Below are 24,575 nucleotides of genomic sequence, written 5' to 3'. Positions count from 1 at the left end.
AGATGAGATTCCTTTCTATGGGCGCTCTTTCCGTGGGGCTTCCGCAGTGATTGCAAAGTGACCCCTCTTTTTGGTAAAATTGGGAAAAAAGTGAATTCACAGAATTCGCTTTCAAGCTCACTTCGATTTCACTTCAAATTGGTCTGGTGTGGAAGATCACTCTGATGTCGCTCCCCTTGGCCCCCTGTGTCCAGCTCCTTCATCCCCCTCCTCCATGCCATCTCATCCTCTCTGCCATCCTGCCATTCCTCCCATCATCCCCTGTCTGATCCTGCATCTGAATCCTGGCTCCAGTGACCCCCTGTGACCTATCCCATTATCCCCTGACTGCTCCTGCATCCAAATCCTGGCCCCAGTGACCCCCCTGCCAGCCATCCCATCATCCCCTGACTGCTCTTGCATCCGAATCCTGGCTCCAGTGACCCCCTGCAATCTATCACATCACCCCTGATGAAGAATGACAGCTAAGGAGGGGGCAGGGAAGGAGGACAGCGTCCAGAGCCCCACTCCAGCTGCATATTCTGTGTTTAGTTGCATGCTAAAAAGAACCAGTTTTAGAGTAGGAAAAAGTTTTCTTATCTATGTCATCATAAAATGGTCTTCTGAACATGGCCTCAAGCAATAAAGTCAAGAATTTTTCCAGCAAAGGCAAAAGGTTGCAACAGCCAAGAATAGTAGCTTATATTACAGTGCTAGGAACAACTGTGAACTCTTAACCAGGCTGCTCTTGATGGACTGTTTGTAGCAGGTTTTTAGAGCATTATTGTTCTCATGTATATCATCTGCAGTCTTAGAAAGAGGATAATCTACAGTGACCTGTCTCATTTTCATGACAAGCAAGTGGAGGGTTGCTTTGTACTAGAACACAAATACAAAGAAATTACCATTTTATAGGATGACAAGGCGAGGATGTAACAAAACACTACTTTCAAGGCTCCATTAAAGGTGGGTCCCTTTATGTTTAAGAAAAATGAGGCTCTGAAGAGAGATTAGAAAACCATAATTTATTTGGATATGTTGGTGCGGGACATACAGTCCCAAAGCACCATACCACCGCTAATTCTAGGGTTAGGGACAGTGCACCAACAGCACAGTCCCTAACCTTAGCACAGCACGGCGGCGGACTAATGGAGGCATCCTGTCTACACGGGTGCTGATATCTTGGCATAAGGGATGTACAGCATCCATACATCGCTGTGCTTTGCATACGTCAGGAGTGCACCATAGGTGCACTTGTGATGTCCGCCTGGTGGCTTAAAAAGAACCTGTTTTTTCCAGGTTCTTTTTACTCTGGAGGGATGCTGTGCAGTTTGGCGGCTGCGGTGTCCCTCAGGAGGGAAATAGGCTGCTGGCAGGCTGCCCTTTTGGGGCGGTCTGTCCCAGGCCTTAGCCATCTATGTTCCAGTTTTTTCCCACTCAAAGCACCTTAGAAGATTTAAAACAAAGCACAAAAACAGTCATTACACATTAAAACACATTTACACTATGCCACAAGAAGCACTACAGATAAAAATATAGTTATAAGACCAACACCTTTTTGCACATGTATTAGCATTATGTCAGTGAAGTTAATATAGGCTCAGAACAGATGAGCCTTTGCGGCACCCTCATTACGTGTGAGGGTTGCCTGGTGGGCAGAATACCCACATGCCTGGCAACCCTTGCATGTGACGAGTGTGCCACAGCTACGGGGCACGTAATGGTGACATCGCAGCTACGTGCTTCCAGATGGGGCAGCGCAACTGCGACGTCACCATGCCATCTCTGGCGCTTTGTGTGTTGAAGAGGCGCTGCAAAAAGGAGCCGCTTCTGGGTGCTCCTTTTTTGCTCTGCAGCAGCGCAGTGCAATTTGGTTGCTGCAGCACTCCTGTGGAGCAAAGAGAGGTGCCAGGGACCCCGCCATAATTATTTTTAAGAGTACTCTATTTTAGTTTAGGAACAGTTGAGGAATTCATTTTTTTGTGAATTCCTGTATGAAGTGAAGAGAGCCAGCTGGACTACAACTCTGGAGACCAGAGTTCAATTCCTTGCTCAACCATGAAACTCACTGGGTGACCTTGGGCAAGTCACATGCTCTCAGCCTCAGGGGAAGGTCATGGCAAACCTCCTCTGAACCAATCTTGCCAAGAAAACCCCATGATAAGGTCACCATAAGTTGGAAATTACTTCAAGGCACAGAACAACCTACATTTTATTGTAATTTTTTTAAAAAGTGTTTATCTGTGAGCCATCTTGGTTCCCTTAAGGGGGAAAGGTGGCATACAAATGAACAAAAAAACAACAACAATGATATGAAGTGAACTGACATTAATTTCCTGAACTGATGTGAATATCAGAACTGAGGTATTGGCTGCCACTTCCCAAATGTACTACAGCAAATCCCATGTCAAATGCATATAAAATGTAGCTTTTGAGAGAAAATACATTTAGAAATATGTATTTTGGGAAAAAAATGTTTAGAAATATATTCTATATACCTATTCAAATTGTGAATTTGGATAGACATTTTTTTAAACTCCAAGTAAATGCAGAAATAAAGTAGAACAGAGACAAGTGAACATAAACAAAAGTGACATGGAGCACCCAAATTCACCCACTGCTACCTAAGCTGTACATCATTTATTATTTTTTCACGCCATTAATTCTCCGGTTCTCTATGACCCTACAGTACTGTACATGAATTGTTCTATTGTAGTTTCACAACAAACCTATGAGATACATAACTTTTGAGATCTAGTAACTACTTCAAGGCCACCTAGGCGGGTTACAGACCGCCATAAAGTACGCGCTCCGTGCGTACTAGGGTTAGGAAGGGCCGTATTAGGGTTAGGAAAGGTCTTACCTTCCTCATGGCCCTTCTCCGTAGTACGTGCTGCCATTTTGACGTCTTGGACGCATAGCGTCCAGATGTGTTGTGGCGGAAGTGACGCCACGAGGGCGTGCTTCGCCCCTCGCAGCGCCACTTCCACGTTTTGAAAAGGAGCACCATTTCGGCGCTCCTTTTTCACTGCGCCAGGAAGCCTCACGGTCTGGCCACTGGGGCTTCCCTCTGCAGCGAATGGCGGCGGCAGGAAAACAGCCGCTTGAGGGTGGTCTGTAACCCGCCCTAGTCAACTTAAGAGCCATCTAGCACTATGAAGGTAGATCTTTCCAGAACAAGACCAATATTTTAACTGTTTATTATCATCACCAGTGCATATGCTTTCCTAGGTACAGGGTGTAAAGGGGGGAGCTGGGCAAGCCTGGCTAGTGCTAGTCAATTCTAACTCAGGAGAATGCTATGAAGTGGGACATATGGGGGAGAAAGGATACAAAACTGAGATTTCTCTATGGGCTTGTTTACTTGGGTTATTTATTCCAAATTCCTCCTATCCCAGCCCAGGGCTTGCACCCCATCCCAGGGCTCACTGCATCCTCTTTACATGATGCAGGGCCAAAACCCCAAATTTGGTGCAGACTGTCTTCATGATGTCTGCACCAGATTTGGCCTTTCCTCCCTTTATCTTGAATTTAAAAACCTTACTTTTTGCTCCAAGTTTTCAGCTCTCTCCACACCAATGAAAGGCAGCTGCTTTCCCATGCATTCCTTGTGAACCACTCAATGCCATGACTATGGACTCGAGTCACTATGAGGTCAGAATGAAGTACCCACTGTCAATAATGTGGCTGGGTACCTCATTGTGAACTCAGCAGCAGTCCTGGGTAATGAACAGATTATGTGGGAAGGCAGCTGCCTGTCATCACTGCAGAGACAGCACCACTAATGCTGAGAATTCGGGACCAGAATACTCCGGGGGCAATCCAGAGTAGGCCATTGAAGACAAGCCCTAAGAAAGAAGAGAGATAAGAAAAATACTGCAGAGAGACAGGCTTAGAAATAAAGTGGTAATAGCAATAGGCAGTCAGTCAGGGGAAGAACTGATTAGGATTTTAGGGAGCTATGAATGATTAAATAGTTCAGGCATTAATGTGTATTGATAAATTACTTCATTCTTTTTTGCGCCTGCATCTGCACTTCAGAAATAATCCAGGTTGACTCCACTTTAACTGTCATGACAACACCATGGAATTCTGTGATTCGAAGTTTTGTGAGATGTTTAGTCTTCTCTGTCACAACAAACTACAAATCCCATGATTCCAAAGCATTTAGACATGACAGTTAAAGTGGTGTCAAGCTGCATTACTGTATATACGTATGTGTAAGTCTAGAAATTGTAATAAAAAAAAAATGGCTCCAAAAACCTGGGTTGATTTATCCATGGTTCAATATAAGTACTGTAAGTACTGTACCTTAACTCTTACCAAGAAAGGAACTATCCGCTTCTCTGAGTAGAGTGGCAAAAGGCAAGAGCTTAGTCCATCCTGGAAGAAACTAAGGCCTGATACAGACAGCCAAAAGTGCCGTCCTGGGGCCGATTTTAGGGCTCTGGAGTGCTGGGCGTCCATACATGTCCAGCCCTTTTAGCGGAGCCCATGTACCATTTTGCTGGTGACCTGCCCATATGGGGCATGTGACGATGATGCGCAGCCATTCATGTGCCCAAACAGTGCTTGTCAGAAGTGGTGGCGTCAACATGCACGAGTGCCATTATGGTGCCCCTAAAAAGAAGCTGCTCTAGGTGGCTTCTTTTTATGACATGCATTGGTGCTGCACTGTGGGGATTGGCGAGGTGCCGATGAGGGCAAAAATGGGTGCCATGGAGGTGCCCGTCTGTATTGCCCCTAAAAGAAGCATCACCATTCTCTATTTTTTTCCACTGCGGTGCCACTTCTGGCCTTTCTGAATGCCTGGATAGGAAAATAGCAGTGCTTTGGCATCATTTCCTTTCCTTCATCCTTTGCATCCTTTGTTACATGCCCCAAAGATTTACCCTTGACTTATACATGGGTTATATAACAATCCATAACTTTCGCCCCCAAACCTGCTCTCAACTTATACAGTGCTGGCTGTTACTAAGTTTTCATGTAGATTCTGGTCACGCTTACCACAGTGAACCCAGTGAATAACAAATCCACTGGTCCATATAGTAATAATTTTGTGTTCAAGAACCCAAACCAGGGAAGCATCTTGAGGGGGCAAGGTGAATGACAGATGCCCAAAGATTTGGAATTGTGGGGCCACCCTGGAGAGGATCCATCACATGTATCTCATTTTATCTTGTTGTAATCCGCTTGGATTCCAAGTGATTAAGCGGAATAATAATAATAATAATAATAATTACATGGGTTCTTCTGTCCAAGTTGTGAAATAATACTAACAGACATGTAGAACCTAAAGAAGTAAACTTGATCCATGAAATGTTGATGACTGAGAAAAATGCAAAGAAAATGCAAATGAGAGGGGAAAAACAGTCAGGGCCACAGTCAACTGCACTATTTCTCCCCAGTCTGAATACAGAGTGATTAGCTGAACCCATAGTGTTTCTCTGCCCAAGAAAGTGGGTCCTCCAACTGACTTCAACTCAGTAATTCCGCATGTCACCCCAAATCTTTAAGCCTCATGAGGCACTTCTTCAGCTGCCTTGACTCTGCAAATACCATCCTTCTTTGTAGTCCAGTGTCACATTGGGATGGAGGGAAAGTATCTTATTTTATTTGGTCACTGATCTCCAAAACAAGGGATCACAAAGATACTATGCAAAAGACCATATTTTCCTCTAGATATCCTTAAAACACCTACATGCAAACACACCTTACTGCGTAATTGACATAAAATAATGTTTAAAAGGAAGCACATTTTAAGACTGTCAAAACAACCTAAGACATGCTCAGTATAAATAGCCAGTTGGAGTCTGGGCCCTGAATTGCTGCTAATACAAATTGCTGTGCTGTTCCTGCTTCTAAAGTTCATGTACAGTGAATGCTACAATACAGCTATAAAGTTGTGTGAGTAAGATAAATTGTTTAGTTATTTGAATAAGGTATAGCATTTTATTTGTTGCATATTAAAAACATACCTACCCGAAATTAGGAAAGCCTTCAATCGGTATATGTTTATATCCTGATAATTTCTATTGTATCATTTTCTAGTAACATAAATTCTAATGAGCATTGTTCCATATCTAGAAATCCACAGATCCCAAAACTTAGGTGGCTCAGCAAGGAAAGTGTATGTTTGTGGATTAATTTGGGTAGGAATTGTACGTCTTTAACAAACAAATTCCTTGGAGAAACTATAAGGCTGTTGCCACATTGCAAAATCAATGCAGTTTGACACTGCTTTAACTGACACAGCTCCATCCTATGGCATCCTGGGCTTTGTAGTTTGTTGTGGCATCTGTGCACTCTAAGAGAGATTAAATATCTTACAAAACAACAAATCCTGAATGCTATATCATTGAGCCATGGTATTTTTAAGAAGTGTCAAATTACATTAATTCTGCAGTCTTAGACAATATATCGTTATGCTGGGGAAAGTCTGGCTTTTAATTTTTTTCCCTTCATACTTAGCTTTTCCTGCAAGTAAAATAAATAAATAACGGCAATCTTGGATGTAACTCATCTTCTCATCATGGTGTGTTGTTTCAAAGTCAGCTACCAAACCAGTCCTAATGCTGGGTCAGAATGGGCCTCTGCCTAAGATTGTCTTGTAAACCTTTAAACCTACATCTATTGGCCTCATTCATTTAACATTATATGAAGCCTCAAGATTGTTAGTCACTCCCCTCTTCTCCTCCCATGCAGTAACAAAGCTGAAAATCTTTATGTCTGTTTTTAACTAATCATGGTTTGTTTTTATCACTGAACCTAAACAGACTGTGGTTTCACTATAGTTTAGTTGTGAAAACTACTTGTTTTTTTAAACTAGAAACCTGCGCTCAGTCATAGTATCTCAGAGTTCTCTCCTGCCTTAGAAATGTTAGCATCAATATCTCATATATCCTTGTCTTCATTTCAAACTGAATGGTACACTGTGCGGCCTGAGTATGAAACAAACACCACCAAAGGAATTGAAGGGGTCTGTGGCTCTCCTGCCTCCATTTTTTTTAATCCTCGGGGATCACCTCAGAGAGTCCTCATCTGTTTTCATGCCTTTCTTAAGCCCTAGGAATCTTACAGTCACAGAGAACACTTTCTTGTTTTCTTTTCCTTTACAAAGAATATTTCCTGATGTGTTATGACAGCCCCCTTTTCTTTGCTTAGAATTTTGACTTTTAAATTTGAAACCAGCTCCCCTTCTTGGATGGCAACCAAATTTTGAAGCATCTAGCATGATGTCCTGCTGAGTTAAGGCTGCCACAATACACACAAATTATTATTATACATTGGGAATGAGAAATCCTTTCCAAACTGCTAAAAAACATCTAGAGATCTATCAGCAGATCTTCCATCCAGACTTGGCAGAGAAACAAGTCAACTTCAAACCATTATTTATTCAGTTGGCTTGTTAACCAAAATGTTAGCTAATGTTAACCACAGTTTTGAATTCAAACCACCAGTAATTTAAGCCGCAGTGAATTAAAAGGACAAACAAAATTGTTTTACAAAATCCTCCTTGTGGACTTGCTAAAGGGGAAGAGACAATCTGAGATTCAGTGTTACATCTAAAGCAGATTACCTATAATTTTAAATGCTCTGTTTTACTGCATTGGTGAAAGTGTGACAAGCACCAGGTCACAGCTTTCCTGCATGACATACTGATCAAACTGAAAAACAAAAGCAAGCTTTTGGGTTTATCACCACAGAAAATTCTGACATCTGACACTGGCTTCAAGGCACTAAGAAACTTGCAAGTAAAAAAGTGATATTGGATTCCCAGGATTCCCATTTTGAATCTATAGTACTGGATACTTACATCAGAAATGGTCTCTATGTCCTGTTGTGATCCATGAAATCAGCCAAGTGTATCTTCTTGAAGTATATCATCTGAACAATAAAGGCATGAAAAAGACATTGGGTTGGATACAATGACTGCAGAAGTAGGGCCACCCATGTAAGGTGCTTCTGCCTGAATGATTCCTTGCCCTACAACAGTCCACTACAGCACAAAAAGTTCTCCCAATACCCTGGAGAGGCTTTAGTGGGATGCAGTGGTGAAGAGGGGACCACAAAGAGACTTGTGTGTGTGTGTGTGATGTTCTGCTTGTGTAAGTCTTATACCCAACCCATTTATGGCTCAGTTCTCATCGTCTTACAAAATTTGCCAAAATTCAACTATTTCCCTTGTTCATTTCTATTACAAATGCAATTCTGTATCCAGAAACAAAGGAGATTACAGATGTAAGTAAATCAATTTAAGAGGATGCGGCAAGAGTTATTTCACCATTTTCTATATAAGTACATTTTATATGTCTTAAATATATTGATTTATAATTCATACTTTAAATGATTGATAAGGGTGGAAAAGCCATGTTATAAATCTAAATAACCACTACATTTGTTGCTTTATTCATGCCACTTATTCCACTTGAAATGTTAAATCATATTTACATTTGCCCTGGTGACAGACATTTTCCCTTTTATTGCTGCTTTTTGATACATTATTTTAAGCTATGACAACAATCTGTCAACTCAAATAAATAAATATGACACTTTCACAGAATTTTATGTGCAAGTGCTCTATATTCTGAAGATAACTATAAAGTATACTGTCCCCTTCTGTTTAAATTGGAAAACAATCCCTCTTCTACATTAAGTATGTAGTCCATGAGATTACTTATTTAAAAATATTTAAAAATATAAAAAGGTTGCTAAACAAAACATTTTGTAACATGAACCCTCCCAAATGAATAATCTACAAAAACATAAGTACCTGTATATATAAACACTTTGGTTCCACAATTGTCAGATCTCATATCCACCATGAATTTTAGTGTGTTTACCCCAAATTGTACTGTAATAATGATTTTAAAAGTCTTAGTGTGTGTGCTTCTGTATGTGTGAAGGAGAGAAAGATGGATGCAAAGGAGAGAGTTTTGTTCATTCAGTTATATACAACAGGTCAGCTAACCCCTGTAATAATGATATTGTTCAACACTTCCATCATTATACCATGGCATCTCTGAAATGAGATCTGATTATTCAGGCTGCTTTAAAATGTTAGCTGCTTTATATTATTTCCTTTTAAAAAGGAAAGTTAACACTAAAAATTCTGGAAATGAAAAGAGTTTCCAGTGTTGAATTATTGATGGAATATTCATATTATTATAAAGCCATCAAGCCTATTTGAAGACATACATGAGGTACTGAAAGAAATATCCATGTAAATTTATTTCACAGGACTGAAAAGTCAAACTCATACATTAATAGAGGAGCAAGATGTTAACAAATCTACAGATGTGCAGGACTTTTATTCTTTTACTTTGCTGAAATTTTCAGCAGAAATGTGTCATAAAATAGCAGATCTCTGTTCACTTCCTGCAACAGCTGTGGCACTGTCACTCCAGGGAGATTTCATGCATCATTATGCCAGCTCATTTTTCTATATCTTTAGTCACGTCTGATAATTTAAAATTGGAAATTATAGGCTGTTTTACAAAGAGAGGAAATTAACTGCATGGCCTTATGTAGTCTTTTGGGTTACTCATTTTAATAAACGTTATCTGTATCTTAAATCTGCTGAATTCTGCAGACAAACCATGTTAGTCAATTTACAATAAAATAAAATCTGATACAGAATAACATTATCCCTTTATAGAGACTACTGGGACTGATGACATTAAGGTATCAAACTAATCCCTGAATGAACAAAAATGTAAGTGGGGAATATACTACACTATCAGTAGCTAACTGTTTTCTATATTTGAGGAGTCCAGTTATAATTCTGCTTGTGATTTTTGGAAACAAAAATTGTTGTACTACAGGTAGTTGTCTTCAACTGCCCCTTTCACTTGTAATTAAAAAGATGTTTTGCTGTACTACAAGGTTTTACCTATGCTAATCTGTAATAATGCTCTTACCACTCCTGAGGATATTTATATGAGAGAAAACACTCTTTCTGAGAGATGCAGTAATCGCTTAGAAACACAACACCAGTAAACAAATAAATGTTTCATTTTCTGTGTAGGGAATGAGGCTCAGAAATAATGTGACCAGTGTTGTAGTGGTAATTTTTGAACTGCAGGAACTCTTCATGATAATCTTCATAACTTTCCTGCAAAGGAGAGTCCAGAAATGCAGACAGCTGTGTTGAACTCCCCCTTCCTATGCCAGAAAACACACACAAAACCCCACTACATTTTGCATTTAAACAGGGATACCTTGCAACAACATATTGTTGCTGGAAAATCAAGCTACTGTCAGGTTTGTACTTAAGCTCAGATGGCAAATGAAACCATCAGAGCTACTAATCAAAATGTTCTAGGACTTTTACTCTCTAACCTCTGCTTCTTTTACAACATTGAACAATGAGGCGCAAGCATTAATAGTCAGAGGATGAATACCTTTAGATATGGTCCCACGCTGCCTTTCTGTAGGAACTAACATTACACCTCAACTCCAGGAAACATGTTCAGGGGAGCCATGTTGACCATGCAGCAAAATACAACAAAATCCAAAATCCACAAAACAACTATACCTTTATTGGCTAATCAAACTGCAAAAAATACATCATGCAAGCTTTTGAAGCTTCACTGGCCTCTTCATCAGCCAAAGATGAAAAGTGATGATGTTAGTCACAGGCCTACAGTTACTTTTCTGTTACCAATGGAGTTGAAATTTTATTACCTGTCTTCTATTGCCCTTTGTCCCTGGTCCCCAAATGGTCAAGAAGGGAGGGTTGCTTCTATCTGCATTGATATCCTCTAGACCATTTTAACTGACAACAGAAGTAACTTTTGAGACAAAATGTAATTTAATGTTTGTCTGATGAAGAAGACAATAAAGTTGTCACTCTTTTGTGGATTTTGTTGTAGTTAACATTTCACTTGCTAATTGCTGTATAGTCAACTTCAACTTATGTACGAACAACTTCCAAGCTGTCCTGTTATCAGCAATTCTCTTCAGGTCTTTTAAACACAGGGCTGTGGCTTCTTTGCTTAAATCTATCCACCTGTAATGTGGTCTTCCTCTTTCCTTTATACTTTTTTGCCAAGCATTATTGTCTTTTCTAATAAATCATGTCTTCTCATGGTATGGTCCAAAGTATGATAATCTCTGTTTAACTGTTTTGGCTTTTAGGGAGAGTTCAACTTTGATTTGCTTTTGGATCCATTGATTTCTTCTCTCTGGCAATCTGTGGTATCCTCAGAACTCTCCTGAAGCACCACATTTAAAATGAGTTAATTCTTTTTCTATAAGCTTTCTTCACTGTCCAGCTTTCACAACCATACATAGAAACTGGAAATCCTGACTTTAATATTCAGATATGTATCATTTCACACAAGGATCTTGGCAAGTTTCATCATAGCTGCTCTTCCAAATCCTAGTTTTCTTCTGAGTTCTTGACTATAGCCTCTATTTTAATAGTGGAGTCAAGGTATGGAAAACCTTTAACTATTCCCATGTCTTCATTGTATACTTTAAAGTTATATAAATCATCTGTGGTCATTATTTTTGTTTTTGTAGTGTTCAACCATGACTTTCCTTTGAACTATCTTCCTTTGGCAAGCAAATCACTTTAGAGTACTACAGCAAAGAGTCTGAGCTCTCCCCATATATACCTTCAAGCTGTATACAAGCCTGTCTTCTATCCTTTGGGTCTATAAACACCCTTCCGTTGAATTTCCTTCTATTGGGAAAATTCTGCACCATAGCATGTACTATTGGAATAACATATTTTTGTCCTTTTCCCCCCAAATGCTTGTGAGCACAGCCATATAAACAGAGATGGTTTCTGCTCATCGAAGTATAAAATCTAATTATGCCATGGACCCTGAAAAAGATAGACATAAGCAGAGTGCAAAAAAAGCAGGCTACTGATAAGTAAGGTATTGTATTTCACTGAACCTTTTCACTGCAAGGGGTAAGGATGGATATAATCCAAATAATTTCTTCTTTAAGGAATATGGGAAATGCCTTTGGAAGCTATTAGGATTTTTTTTTTCCATTTGCAAACACACAGCAGTCTGATACTCTGAATTAAAAATTAACACAATCTAATTGAAAGAAACAAACTATTCTCATGTGATATTTCAGCTTCTACTAAGGTTTAAAACTTAAATATTTGTTTTCTTCCTTTATTAGTCAATCTACTAAAAACCTAATGTAGTCAAAATGATGAGTACTATTAATAAAAATTCTCAGGAGATGTAGATTACAAAAATTTGGTGCTTTTGTAGGTGCATGTGTATGAGAACAAATAAAAAATTTAATCTGCTTTTGCATTGCTTTTTATCTCTTATCACAAGTAGAATTATAACTGGAAACATCTTGTTTTTCTAATTTAACTTTCCTTAAAATATTCTCAACTGTATCATACTTGTAAAACGATGCTGAACGTCTAATCCACACTTTTAATTTGAAGTTCAAATACTGTACAAAAAGGTCTGTGAGTGAAGGTTGCTTAACATGTTTACCAGTTTCATCTTATTACATAAACTGGATCTGAAAACACGTGCTCCTCTAAACAACAACTGAAGAACTGATGGTATCTCAAGCTGAAATTGCTTTACATTTCTGCAAGTCCAATCATAATTTCTCTGGGCTTGCTACAAATATGTGACACAGGACACACACACCCTTTTCCACTCAAGCCATGAAAGGCCTTGTAATTTTTTTTATTTCATGGGGTAATTTATTTATTTATAAAATTCATAAACCACCCTTACCCATAAGAAATCCAAGGCAATATACACTATTTTCTAAAAGGATGTATGAAGATGTAAAATGCATAATTACCACTTAGAGGCATAAATTCTTCAAACAGCAAACGACAACACAGAAATCAATGAATAATTCAAAATGAAAAATGTAAAACGTAAAATATGAAGTGTGTGTGTGTGTGTGTGTGTGTGTGTATCGGCCTCCCCCCCCCGGGGGGGGAAAGGAATGCTTTAACACATTGTCAATAAGAAAACAAAGTTTAGACTTCTTTACTACTTCTTTAAATCCCTTTGTTTTTATCTTTTTAATCCCTTTGTCATTTTAAATGGCTTTCTTATTGGTATTTGTAAACAAATATGTGACAGTGTGAGATCTAAAATGGTATAGCAGATACTGTCTTGCCCCCGTGCCAGTTCCAGTATATATTTGGGAAACCGGAAGCCTAACCTATTTACTTATTCGTGTTCCGGGCCCTATAAATCCTGTCAGGACCACTACTTCCCAGTTCCCCTGGAATTTCAGTCCCCCTGATTTTTATGGTATATTTCCCTTTCTCTTGATGCTGGTTTGAGATTATACCTTGTTAGTTTTCCCTGCTTAACACATAGGAAATGCCTGGAAAAACTAATAAACTCTGTCCTTCTAGACTTTGATGGAACATATCACACAGATTGACACCTTTTGTCTTCAAATGACAAGAATACAAGTTCTGTCTCACACTTTGTTTTACAAGAGAGATTGGATGGGAACTTACTGTTCAGAATATTGGTTATTCCATGCTAACCTTCATTCTATAGCAAATCTCATAAAATCTCAGAATTATTGTTGCAAGATATGGACCTTACATTGGGGGTAGGGTGGGGAAACTTTGTTTCACCAGAATTTGTTTGACTGCAATTCCCATCATCCTTAGACTTTGCCCATGTTATCTGGGGCAAATGGGAGCTGGTGCTGAACCATATTGGAAGAGTAACAGATTTCTCATCTCCACCTCAGATAATCTTAGAAAAAAAGTTATATAAAAAATCTCAGTCATGACCAACAGTTTAGCCAATTTCTTCTTCTTCTTCATGGCAACAAACATGTAGTCCATCGTGCCCCATCCCTGGCCTTCTAAATTCAGACAACATGCTCGCATATGGATCTTGAAGGAAAGCTCTTCAAAGTTCAGTTTAAGGTTAATACCTGTATAGAGTTGATCTTATTATGGGTAATCTAAACCTAGGACACAGATAATCTAGTGAGCATACATTTAAACACCTTTGGAAATCAACCTCATCATAAGCTACATAAGCTATCAACGGAAACAATTTGTGTGCCACCTGTTAAGCTGTTATTATGAAACTTCAGCTAGAGTTTCCCAACCTTTTGGCCTCTATTAGATAGGCTTGCCATATCCCGCCTGGGGGCGTGACTTTCCCAGTTTGGGGTGGGTCCACATGGTCCCGCCCCTGTTTGGCCCCACCCCCATGATTCCCCCCCCCCCCCCAGCAAGGCTCTGGAGGCTCCCTGCCTCCCTGTCTGGCCCAGCCTAGAGAGCAGGTCTTCAGGAGACCTGCCACTCAGAGCTATTGCCAGCCCACTTGGTATATATGTCTTGCAAAAGGCATTACTTTCCAGGTTACAGTGAGAAAAAAAAAGGCCATAAATTGTTCATGTTTCACTGGGAGTCTAAATGCCTCATCTTTTAAATGTATACCGCGCCAATATTCTTTTAATTCTTTATCACAGGATCATTTTTGAGGCCCTAAACACCTTTATTTGTAATATGCAAATTTCTCCCGAAGCTGACCAATGGGAAAGAAGCAATCAGCCCTCCATTTGGGTTGCTATTCAATGGCTTGGTGAAGGAAGAGATTTTGCCTTGCTTCTAAATAGGAAGGGCTTTGGGGTAGCAAAAGGCTGCAGAAATAGTTTGACCCCCCCCCCCCTTAAACATCCATGGCTCAGTGCTATGGGATTCTGGGAATTGTAGTTTCTTGTGGCACCAGAGCTCTCTTGACAAAAGGAGGCTGAATGGTCCACAGAGTTACAGTTCCCAGGATTCCATAGCCTTGAGGAGGAGGAGGAGGAGGAGAAGGGGGGAGCAGAAGGAGGAGGAGGAGGAGGTGGTGGTGGTAAGTGGCCAGAGGCTTTTATTTTACCCTTGTGTATTTTTCTAATATTTATTTTATCCTTGTGTATTTTTTCTAATATTTATTTTTCCCAAGTCTATTTTTTGTGTATTTTTTCTGCTTTTAATGCTAACAAGTTTGCTTTCTTTTAACATTGTTAGTGATGATGATGGTGGTGGTGGTGATATTGATATCAGTCAGCTTCATAGGCCTGTGCCCACTGTTTTTGAAGCCGAGACAGTGTGACTTTCCAAAGTGTCTTTTCTGTGTGTTTTTTCTCCTTTTAATGCTGATAATAATAATAATAATAATAATAATAATTTGTTTTATTTATATACCGCTATTCCAAAGATCATAGCGGTGAACAGCAAGTAAGCTAATTAGCAAGTAAAACCTCTGAGGCATGGCCAATGTAATTTGCTCTGATTTTTACATACTCATGCGCAGTGAAGAAAAACCAAAGTACCTTGACCAAGCACATACTTCTGAGAAGTATAGTTGGTGCAAGACACCAGGGGGTTGGACTGGATGGCCCTTGCGGTCTCTCCCAACTCTATGATTCTATGAAACCGAGGGCAAATCCACTTTTTGTTTAACCACCTTGACATGTTCGATATGCACAGCCATGTTAACCCATGTTCAGTGTTAAACCCAAAGGGTTTGGTTATGGAATAAGCCTCTGAAATATGCAAGAGGCCATGTTAAGTAAAGCCATGTGAAATGCCCAAATGTGCTGTCGTGTGTTTTGGAATGAGGAGGGGGGTGGTTTGGCCAGAAAGGGAAGTACATTTCTGCCATCTGTCTAGGAATAATGCCAAAATGTCCTCCATTTTGAGCATGCCTAAGAAACATGCATTTATATTAACATATTTTAAAAATAATCAAATTTTTTCGTGTGTCCTCCATTTTTAAAAAATATGCCCTACATTTGAAAATGTTGTCCTACATTTGTCCCGGTTTGGAGGTCCTGACTTATGGCAACCCTAATATTAGAGCACTCCCCCATGCCCTTCATCCCCAATCCTGCTGGCCATGTTGGTTGAGATGAAGGTAATTGTTCTTTGACAGTATCTGGGGACTAAGCACTAGAAAGGCTGTGTTTAGTTTCTCCATTAATGTATTTCCCAATACACATACAAACATTGTGAACTAATCCAAGAGACAATTCATGAAACACTCCTTTAGAGAGATTCTGATGAAGAATTTATACAGTCCATCATGTAGTGATAGAGATAACAAAATAGCCTGTGAAAATAACTGTTTTTCATTGAATTAAGATCACAAAATAACGTGAATACAACTGGTGTTTTTTAACTGAATAAAGTAATAAACCACTAGTGAGATAAGAATAACTGCTGGTTATCCAACAGCTAATTGATAGTTTTGGGCTGGTTCAATTACCACTAATACTCTGTCTGAAACATGACATACAAAAAATCAAACAAACATGTGCTATGAACAACTGCTGAATGTGCTTTACATTTCTTCCATGGAAATCACCAGTGCACTCACATTTGCTAGCACAGTATTATTAGTATTCTTGCTGCTGCTGCAGTTGCTGTTGTTGATGATGATGGTGGTGATATTGTATCATCACAGTGCATGGCACTTTACAAGTTAAAGACTAACCAAAAAACCTAGCTCCCTGCTTTTGGGCTTACAATCTAATGAAGGCGCAAAAAGAAAAGGGGATGGTACGTCTAGCAGATATGCCCTCTTCTTTCCCTTTGCTACTGCCAGGCCACTGGGTAGTGCAGTTGAGATGGAGGGGGGAGGGCTGTCATCTACTTCTGAACCTAGGCAGGATGGTTCTGTGCCTGCCTCTTCTTCTCTCACTCCAAAGTAATGGCAGCTGAGATGGAGGGGATGACCTTAGACATGATGGAGCTGTGCCTGCTTCTTACCTAAAATACCTCAGGGGTGAAGCAGACAGGCAATTAGATGCAGCCGGAGGCCGCTCCAGCCGTGATCACACTGGTGATCCACAGCCTGCTCACAAAGTGACCTGCCACTATGATTCCAAGCTGTCAGGAGCTAGATTTAATTGGTTCCATTTTGACCCAGTCCAAATGACTGGATTGGAGCACCAGAGAGGCTTCTGGAAGCTGGCAAGCTGTGTGTCAAGCAGCTGGTAGCTGCTACTTTTGGCCCATGTGTTTTAGGCCTAAGACCTGCACAAACATAATAGTCTATCATTCAGTATCTATTTAATATGTTGATTTTACATGAAGAGTAGGACTGTAGTGTAACATTTGCTTCTGGGCAAATTTTCACATTCCTAAAATACATACCAAAAAGTTAATGCCCACTTTGAAACCATTTTCTCCTTTAAATTGGTGGAACTCTTATATGTGCATTCTGTTAAAGCTGACTTTAACAGAATTACTTTTGAACCTACAGTGGTCTCTTACCTACGTGAGGGATCCGTTCTGGACCCCAGTGTGCGATGCAAGTTCCTCCTATGCTCAAGCCCCATTGAAAATAATGGGGCTCGTGCATGCGGCACGCCATGGGTGCACGTGCCATACAGGAAATGGCATGGGGCATTCAGCATAAGCTGAAAGCCACATAAAAGGCGCCCGCATATGACATGGGCGCACTGTATTTTGACCTTGAATAGCAATACAATAATCTGATCACTGCTTTAAAAATTGATTAATTGCTTCTGGTATAAGATTCCTCATTATTATAAAGGTAACACTGTAGTTTCAGTAACAGGAGTTCTTTTAACAGCATTTCCATGCAATGTTGCCCAAGTTATCATTCACATATAAAATGCCATAATTTATCACAAAGTTGTAAACTTATCATCCATTTTAATCTTATCATACTCTTATTTTTATCTAATTTGAACTGCCCAGATACTGATTTTAATTTTCATGGTGGTACAAATCTGATGTCATGTTTCCAAGTTTCCCTGCCATAGTCAGAGATCAGAAACAGGTTGCCAGCTCAACTGAATGTTCCCATCTCCCCTCTTGGACACAGATCCACCTTTCTATGTCTTATGATAGCCCCTGGCAATATTTCAGTCAGACTAACCATGGGTTTGGGCAAACCAGGATTTCCTTCCTAACCTTAATTAAAATGTTATTTTTTTCAAACCAAAATTTAGAAGAAAGAAATTGTTTTGCAGGCCCTAGTAGTGTAAAGGCAATCCTTTACACTACTATCACATTTAAACAAAATGGCAGACTATAAGTACTGCAAGCAATAGAAGAGAGGATAGAATGAGTGCACAAAATAAGGAGAAGAAAAAAGAGGAAGGAACACATACATTTATGGAATGTCCCAACAAAGTCAAAACACTAGGAAGCCAGTAGTATGAATAACATACGTGGACTGAAATGGAAGTTTGCTTAAATGTTTCTTTAGCCTTGAATTCCTAGAATTAGCACAAGTACCAGGATTGTTTCTTGCAATGCCATTGACATTTCCCATGGTACAAGTACTTGTAAACAGTGTAAACAGAAAACAAAGTCATGCAGAGAAATATGTATCAAGATAATGGAGGAACAAGGACAACCTTAAGTGGTTGATGGATGTTATGCAGCTTGAAATTATTTTCATTATACAAGTATTCAAGAAGCATCAATTTAACCTTTTTCTGAAGGAGTCATTGTACAATTCTACAATCTCAGCTCCACCCAAGGAATGTGAAAACTGTTTCCAACATGTAGAAGTGATACCTTTAATAATAAACACTTTGAACCCATAGGTTCAGGAAGTTGGAAAATTCTCTTTAAAAAACCCTTGGTGCATTTATCCATCAGCTGCCAACATCCAAATAAAGTCTGGGGAATCCAATATAAGTCCTACCTAGATTTCATTCCTACCACTGAAATCAGTAAGCTTGACATTTATTTGTTTGTTTGTTTGAACTTATATCCCACTTTTCTCCAAAATGGGATGCAAAGAAGCTAATCACTGTCTAACTTGTTACTAATACCGAAGAGGAGAAGGCCTATATAGGTGGGATAAAGGTCTAAACACCCTGCACAGTCTGGGGAAAAAATCACCCAGCTACAGCCAAAATAATATACACAGCAGAGTACAAAAACAAAAACCCACAGCCATTGGTATTGGCAGTACACTGATCACTTTTTACACTTAAAAGAAAAACTCACAGACAGTTAGAATCATAGAAACATAGTTGGAAGAGACCGCACGGGCCATCCAGTCCAACCCCTTGCCATGCAGGAAATCCAAATCAAAGCATCCCCAGCAGATGGCCATCCAGCCTCTGCTTAAAGATCTCCAAGGAAGGAGACTCCACTACACTCCGAGGGAGTGTGTTCCACTGTCGAACAGCCCTTACTGTCAGGAAGTTCTTCCTAATGTTGAGGTGGTACCTCTTTTCCTGTAGCTTGCATCCATTGTTCCAGGTCCTGTTCTCTGGAGCAGCAGAAAACAAGCTTGCTCCCTCCTCAATATGACATCTTTCAAATATTTAAACAGGGCTATCATATCACCTCTTAACCTTCTCTTCTCCAGGCTAAACATCCCCAGCTCCCTGAGTCGTTCCTCATAGGGCAAGGTTTCCAGACCTTTCACCATTTTAGTCGCCCTCCTCTGGACACGCTCCAGTTTCTCAATGTCCTTTTTGAATTGTGGTGCCCAGGTGGGGCCTGACCAGAGCAGAATAGAGTGGCACTATTACTTCTCTTGATCTAGACACTATACTTTTATTGATGCAGCCTAAAATTGCATTGGCCTTTTCAGCTGCCGCATCGCATTGTTGACTCATGTTCAACTTATGGTCTACTTGGACTCCTAGATCCCTTTCACATGTACTTTCATTCAGCAATGTGTCTCCCATCCTATATCTGTGCATGTCATTTTTCTGCCCTAAGTGCAGTACCTTACATTTCTCTGTGTTGAATTTCATTTTGTTAGCTTTGGCCCAGCTTTCTAGTCTATTCAGATCATTTTGAACGTTGATCCTGTCCTCTGGAGTATTAGCTCTTCCTCCTAATTTGGTGTCATCTGCAAATTTGATAAGTATGCTCCCAATTCTGTCATCCAGGTCATTGATAAAGATGTTGAATAGCACTGGGCCCAGGACAGAGCCCTGTGGGACCCCACTGGTCACTTCTCTCCAGGCTGAAAAAGAGCCATTGTTGAGCACCCTTTGGGTTCGGCCAGTCAACCAATTACAGATCCATGTAACAGTTACTTTGTCTAACCCACATTTTACAAGCTTGTTTGCAAGAATATCATGGGAAACCTTGTCAAAGGCCTTACTGAAATCAAGATATACTATATCCACAGCATTCCCTTCATCTACCAAGCTGGTAATTTTATCAAAGAAAGAGATCAGATTTGTCTGGCATGACTTGTTTCTCTGAAACCCATGTTGACTTTTTGTGATTATGGCATTGCCTTCTAGATGTTCACAGACTCTTTGTTTAATGATCTGCTCCAGAATCTTTCCTGGTATTGATGTCAGACTAACTGGACGATAATTGTTTGGATCCTCTTTCTTCCCCTTTTTGAAGATGGGGACAATGTTTGCCCTCCTCCAGTCTGCTGGGATTTCTCCTGTTTTCCAGGAGTTTTCAAATATGATTGCCAATGGTTCCGATATTACATTTGCCAGTTCTTTTAGTATCCTTGGGTGGAGTTCATCTGGTCCTGGAGACTTAAATTCATTTAGATTAACAAGGTATTCCTCTACTATCTCTTTACTTATTCTGTGCTGAAATTTCCCTATTCTGTCCTCTGCTCCATTATCCTCAGGTTGAGCACTCTTTTCCTTTTCTGAGAAGACTGAGGCAAAGAAGGTGTTGAGTAATTCTGCCTTTTCCCTGTCTTCTGTTAGCATTTTGCCTTCTTCTCCACGCAGTGGCCCTACCGTTTCCTTCTTCTTCCTTTTGCTGCGGACATATCCAAAAAAGCCCTTTTTGTTGTTCTTAACCTCTCTAGCAAGCCTGAGTTCATTCTGCACTTTAGCTTTTCTGACTTTACCCCTGCACATGCCTGCTATTTCTTTGAATTCCTTTTTTGTGATTTCCCCCCTTTTTCCATTTCTTATACATGTTCCGTTTCAAACTCAGCTCAGTTGAAAGTTCCTTAGTCATCCATCCTGGTTTCTTGAGACACCTCCCATTTTTCTTTCTCACTGGAACTGTTTGAAATTGTGCCTTCAGTATCTTTCTTTTGAGAAAGTCCCATCCATCCTGAACTCCCTTCCCTTTTAGTATTTCTGACCACGGGATCACCCTGAATACTTCTCTAAGTTTACTGAAATCTGCTCTCCTAAAGTCTAGAATGCGTGTTTGACTATGCCTGGCTTCTCCTTTCCATTGTATAACAAACTCCAGGAGAACATGGTCACTTCCACCTAATGATCCCACCACTTGCACCCCATTAACCAAGTCATCCTTGTTGGTTAATGATTCAGCTGATTCATCCAAAGTTCTGGAGGCTTTTATCTTCAGGTTGCAAATTGTACAATAATAAACAGTACATGTACACACTCATCTCTAACTTCCAATCAACTACAATATCTACTCTTCAATTCCAAACTGATCCACACTAGCTCACATCAACAACCTGCCGCTTCAACAATAGCTCTCAACTCACAACTGACAACAGAACATGTGACCAGTCTCCTGGTCCATTAATATAGAGTGGTGGTTGTGAGTCATTATCCAGTGCCACATAGCATGATGCAGCCTTGTAGCAACTTTGCTACTTTGTAGTGACTCAAGTTGGACTCAAGTCACTTCAATCACTCTACTTGGACTCGACTTGGTAAAAAACGACACACTGACTCAACTCACAACTTGTATATTTTTAGTGACTGACTTGTTGGCCCAGCTTTATCCAGAAACAGAAAATGCATGAGGCAATGGACTTGAGGTCTACACTCAGCAGACTGTCCTTGCTGCACATTAGAGAAGCCTTCTGAAGCTTTTCAAAAGCTTTAGAAGGATCTTTCCACCTCAAGAACATTGCCCAATGCATTTGTTCTTCCCCTCTGAGATTTTTTAACCCAACTTTATGTATGTCTTCTTGCTTTTTCAGTTACTGAAACTTCACCTCTCCACACATGCCACCATCTTTTTTTCTGTTAAAGTTGACTCCCAGACTTGACTTGAAAGCATCTTGCAAGGAAAAGGAGTCAAATTGGGACTTGAAGGTAGAGGTTTAACACTTGATTTGAGACTTGGACTAAAAGAGTTGAACACATCACTGCTATCATGATCTATTCCATAGACTCGTTATTCCAAATAAGCTGCCTGTACTCTTTAACGGACACTGTCATTTGGGGTATTTTCCATGGTCCTACTAAGGATGCCTGTGTTTGGACATCTCTTACTTGATCATGTTAGGCTTATCTCATTTAGAACAAGGGAAAGAACAATTTTTGTTGTTGTTTTTGTACAGTGATGCAAAAGAAAGACATAATTCTCAGTGATTATATATCATGATATATGGCTTTAAATTGGCTAAAGCAGATTTTTAATGCAAAGTCATTTTAAGTCCATGCCAATATGAGCAAATGCAATAATATACGGGAAAGACTTTCTTCAGTTACTTCTGGTTTATGGCATTTCTCATCTTCTCCATGATACAAATAAAATGTTGGTATTTGGGAGATCTGACTAACAGACACTACAGCTCCTCATGGAACAAATTCATATTATTGGTTACATTTCATTGTATTGATGTTGTGCAAACCACTCTGAGAACATTTATGATGCAGGATGTTTGTAAACATTCTAAATAATTAAAATGCAATCATTTTTCATTTATTTTTCTTTGATATTGTTGCCAGATAAGCATACCAAGATTTTTGAAGAGAAATACTAAATTTTCTATACCAGCAGAATAAAGCTCAGGTTAGATTTCCTATGTTCATTAGATTATCTAGACTTTATTTCCCTCTGCTTCTTAGTATGAAAGAATTAGAACCATGACAATTACTTCCTTTCCTCCTTTGAATGGCCCACTCTATCTTTGTCTGTTCTTACTCATTAATGATTCACTGACTTTTCTTCTCATCATTTGGCTTCACTTCATCCTACTGCAGTTCCACCAGAATATCTAATTTATGCACTTCCTGAGTGCACTACTATTTCTGGAGGTGAAAAGCATGAAAATCACAGTCATTTCAATGCCATCTAAACCTACAGCAGACAAAATTTGCTCTGGTTCTATATTCTTCTAGGATTAGAGTTTAACATTTCTTACATTCTAAAATTCTATCTCTGAAGCCAGTTCACAAGACTCTGTTGGCCATAAATTGAAATACACAGGCTACTGAAGCAAGCATGTGCTGTCCAAACCCGTATCAGTTTCACATGAGAGTCTGTTTATCTGAAACTGTCTTACCTACTATAGGGACTCTACTACTATCAGCAATGGGACAAACCTCACTAGGGAAATGGTAATTTAAGTGGCAGGATGAATAGGCCTAGAAGTTTTCTTCACAAATTTTAAAGTTGGATCTGCCTGCAGTATACACTGTAATGTGTAATGTGGCTATCAATTTTTTTCAGAGCATGAATATGTTGAAGAAAGTTTTAATGGACCCTGGTTTTCCATACTATGTTTATATGGAGGAAAGGTGGCATGGATATATTTCAGGGTCCAACATAAATACTTGGGACAACATACCTGTTAAATTTGCAAGATGTGAGCAAACATTACTCAGTTTGAAGGCATCACAGGACACTTCTTGCTATTTCTACAGCTTCTTTCTTCCTTTAATATAATGCAAACCAAGCTTGATCAGAGCACCTGTCATAGTGGTTAGAATATTTTAATCTTCAAGTCACTTCCTCAATTAGTCTCCCCTTTGAATTGCAAAGGAAGATATTCCAGGTATCTTCCCACAGTAAGGTTGTTCATCAAAGTTTCGGAGACATAACTTTTTTTCAACATCTCTTGAAAAAAAGCTAGAATTTAACACACATTTGAAGGAAGCAATGACTGCAGCTATTACACACCATCAAGCTTCAAATACTCTCCTGTAAAATATATACAATACAGTTGTCTCATGAAATTGACTACATATTGTGCTTTTTACAGGTACCTCTGAATCTCTCTCTCTCTCTCTCTCTGGTATTAAAAACCCAAACCAAGAGCACTTCTTCCAGTTTGTTCCAGATCCCAGAAGGATGCAGTTAATCACTAAATATGTGTGTGTGTGTGTGTATTTACTGAAGTGATTAACAAGCAAAATGCAAAAATACACACAACAACTGGCTTGGGGAAGATATTCGATGCCACAATTGCTGCAAGGGGAAGGGGAGAGGAGGAGAATCACACTTAGAAACACCGCATGACTGCCTGGGAAGTGGAATTGTCATGGAAGAGAGCTACCACCCCAAAGCAGTCAAGGAATGCTGTATATACTCAGCTATAAGTTAACCTCATGTATAAGTGGAGGTCAGGTTTTGGAGCCACAATTATGAATTTTGCCATGAACTGTGGATAGGCCGAGGGTAAAACTTGGATGCTCCTTCAGTGTATGTATGCATGTATATGGCAAGAGAGATTTTCATTGAGGCTTTTTGCTTCATTGTTTCAGCCAGGCGCACGGGTGGGAGAGAGGCTCTTAAACAAACAGCAATATCAATAAATCACCCAGGACTCTTTCTGCTTGGTTCCAGAGAGAAATAAACTCCTCTCTGCACTGCATGGGGAAATCTGAAAGAGCTATTATCACTTTACCATAGTGACCTGTAAATAAGTCAGCCTGGGATTTTGGGGTCAATTTTTGGGCATAAACTTTTAGACTTATAGATG

The 24,575-nt window shown here is 39.7% G+C and overlaps 1 protein-coding gene across 16 annotated transcripts in view; it reads right to left on the bottom strand.

Moving 5' to 3' along the window:
* Positions 1–24,575, bottom strand: part of DTNA (dystrobrevin alpha) — a 293,386-nt gene that overhangs the window by 138,211 nt on the left and 130,600 nt on the right. For 3 of the 16 annotated variants that reach the window (XM_089517250.1, XM_089517253.1, XM_089517252.1), the window contains one exon: positions 7,796–7,866. The exons of the other annotated variants lie outside the window; for them this stretch is intronic. The gene's annotated coding sequence lies outside the window, so the exon portion shown is untranslated. The remainder of the gene's footprint in view (positions 1–7,795; positions 7,867–24,575) is intronic. 16 annotated transcript variants of the gene reach the window in all.

Source organism: Sceloporus occidentalis, unplaced genomic scaffold, assembly GCF_023333645.1.
Source record: "Sceloporus occidentalis isolate IW3139 unplaced genomic scaffold, rSceOcc1.0.p SCAF_3, whole genome shotgun sequence".
In the NCBI taxonomy this organism is placed as follows: domain Eukaryota; kingdom Metazoa; phylum Chordata; class Lepidosauria; order Squamata; family Phrynosomatidae; genus Sceloporus; species Sceloporus occidentalis.
The sequence above is the reverse complement of the archived record's forward strand: the minus strand, read 5'-3'. Positions and strand labels throughout refer to the sequence as shown.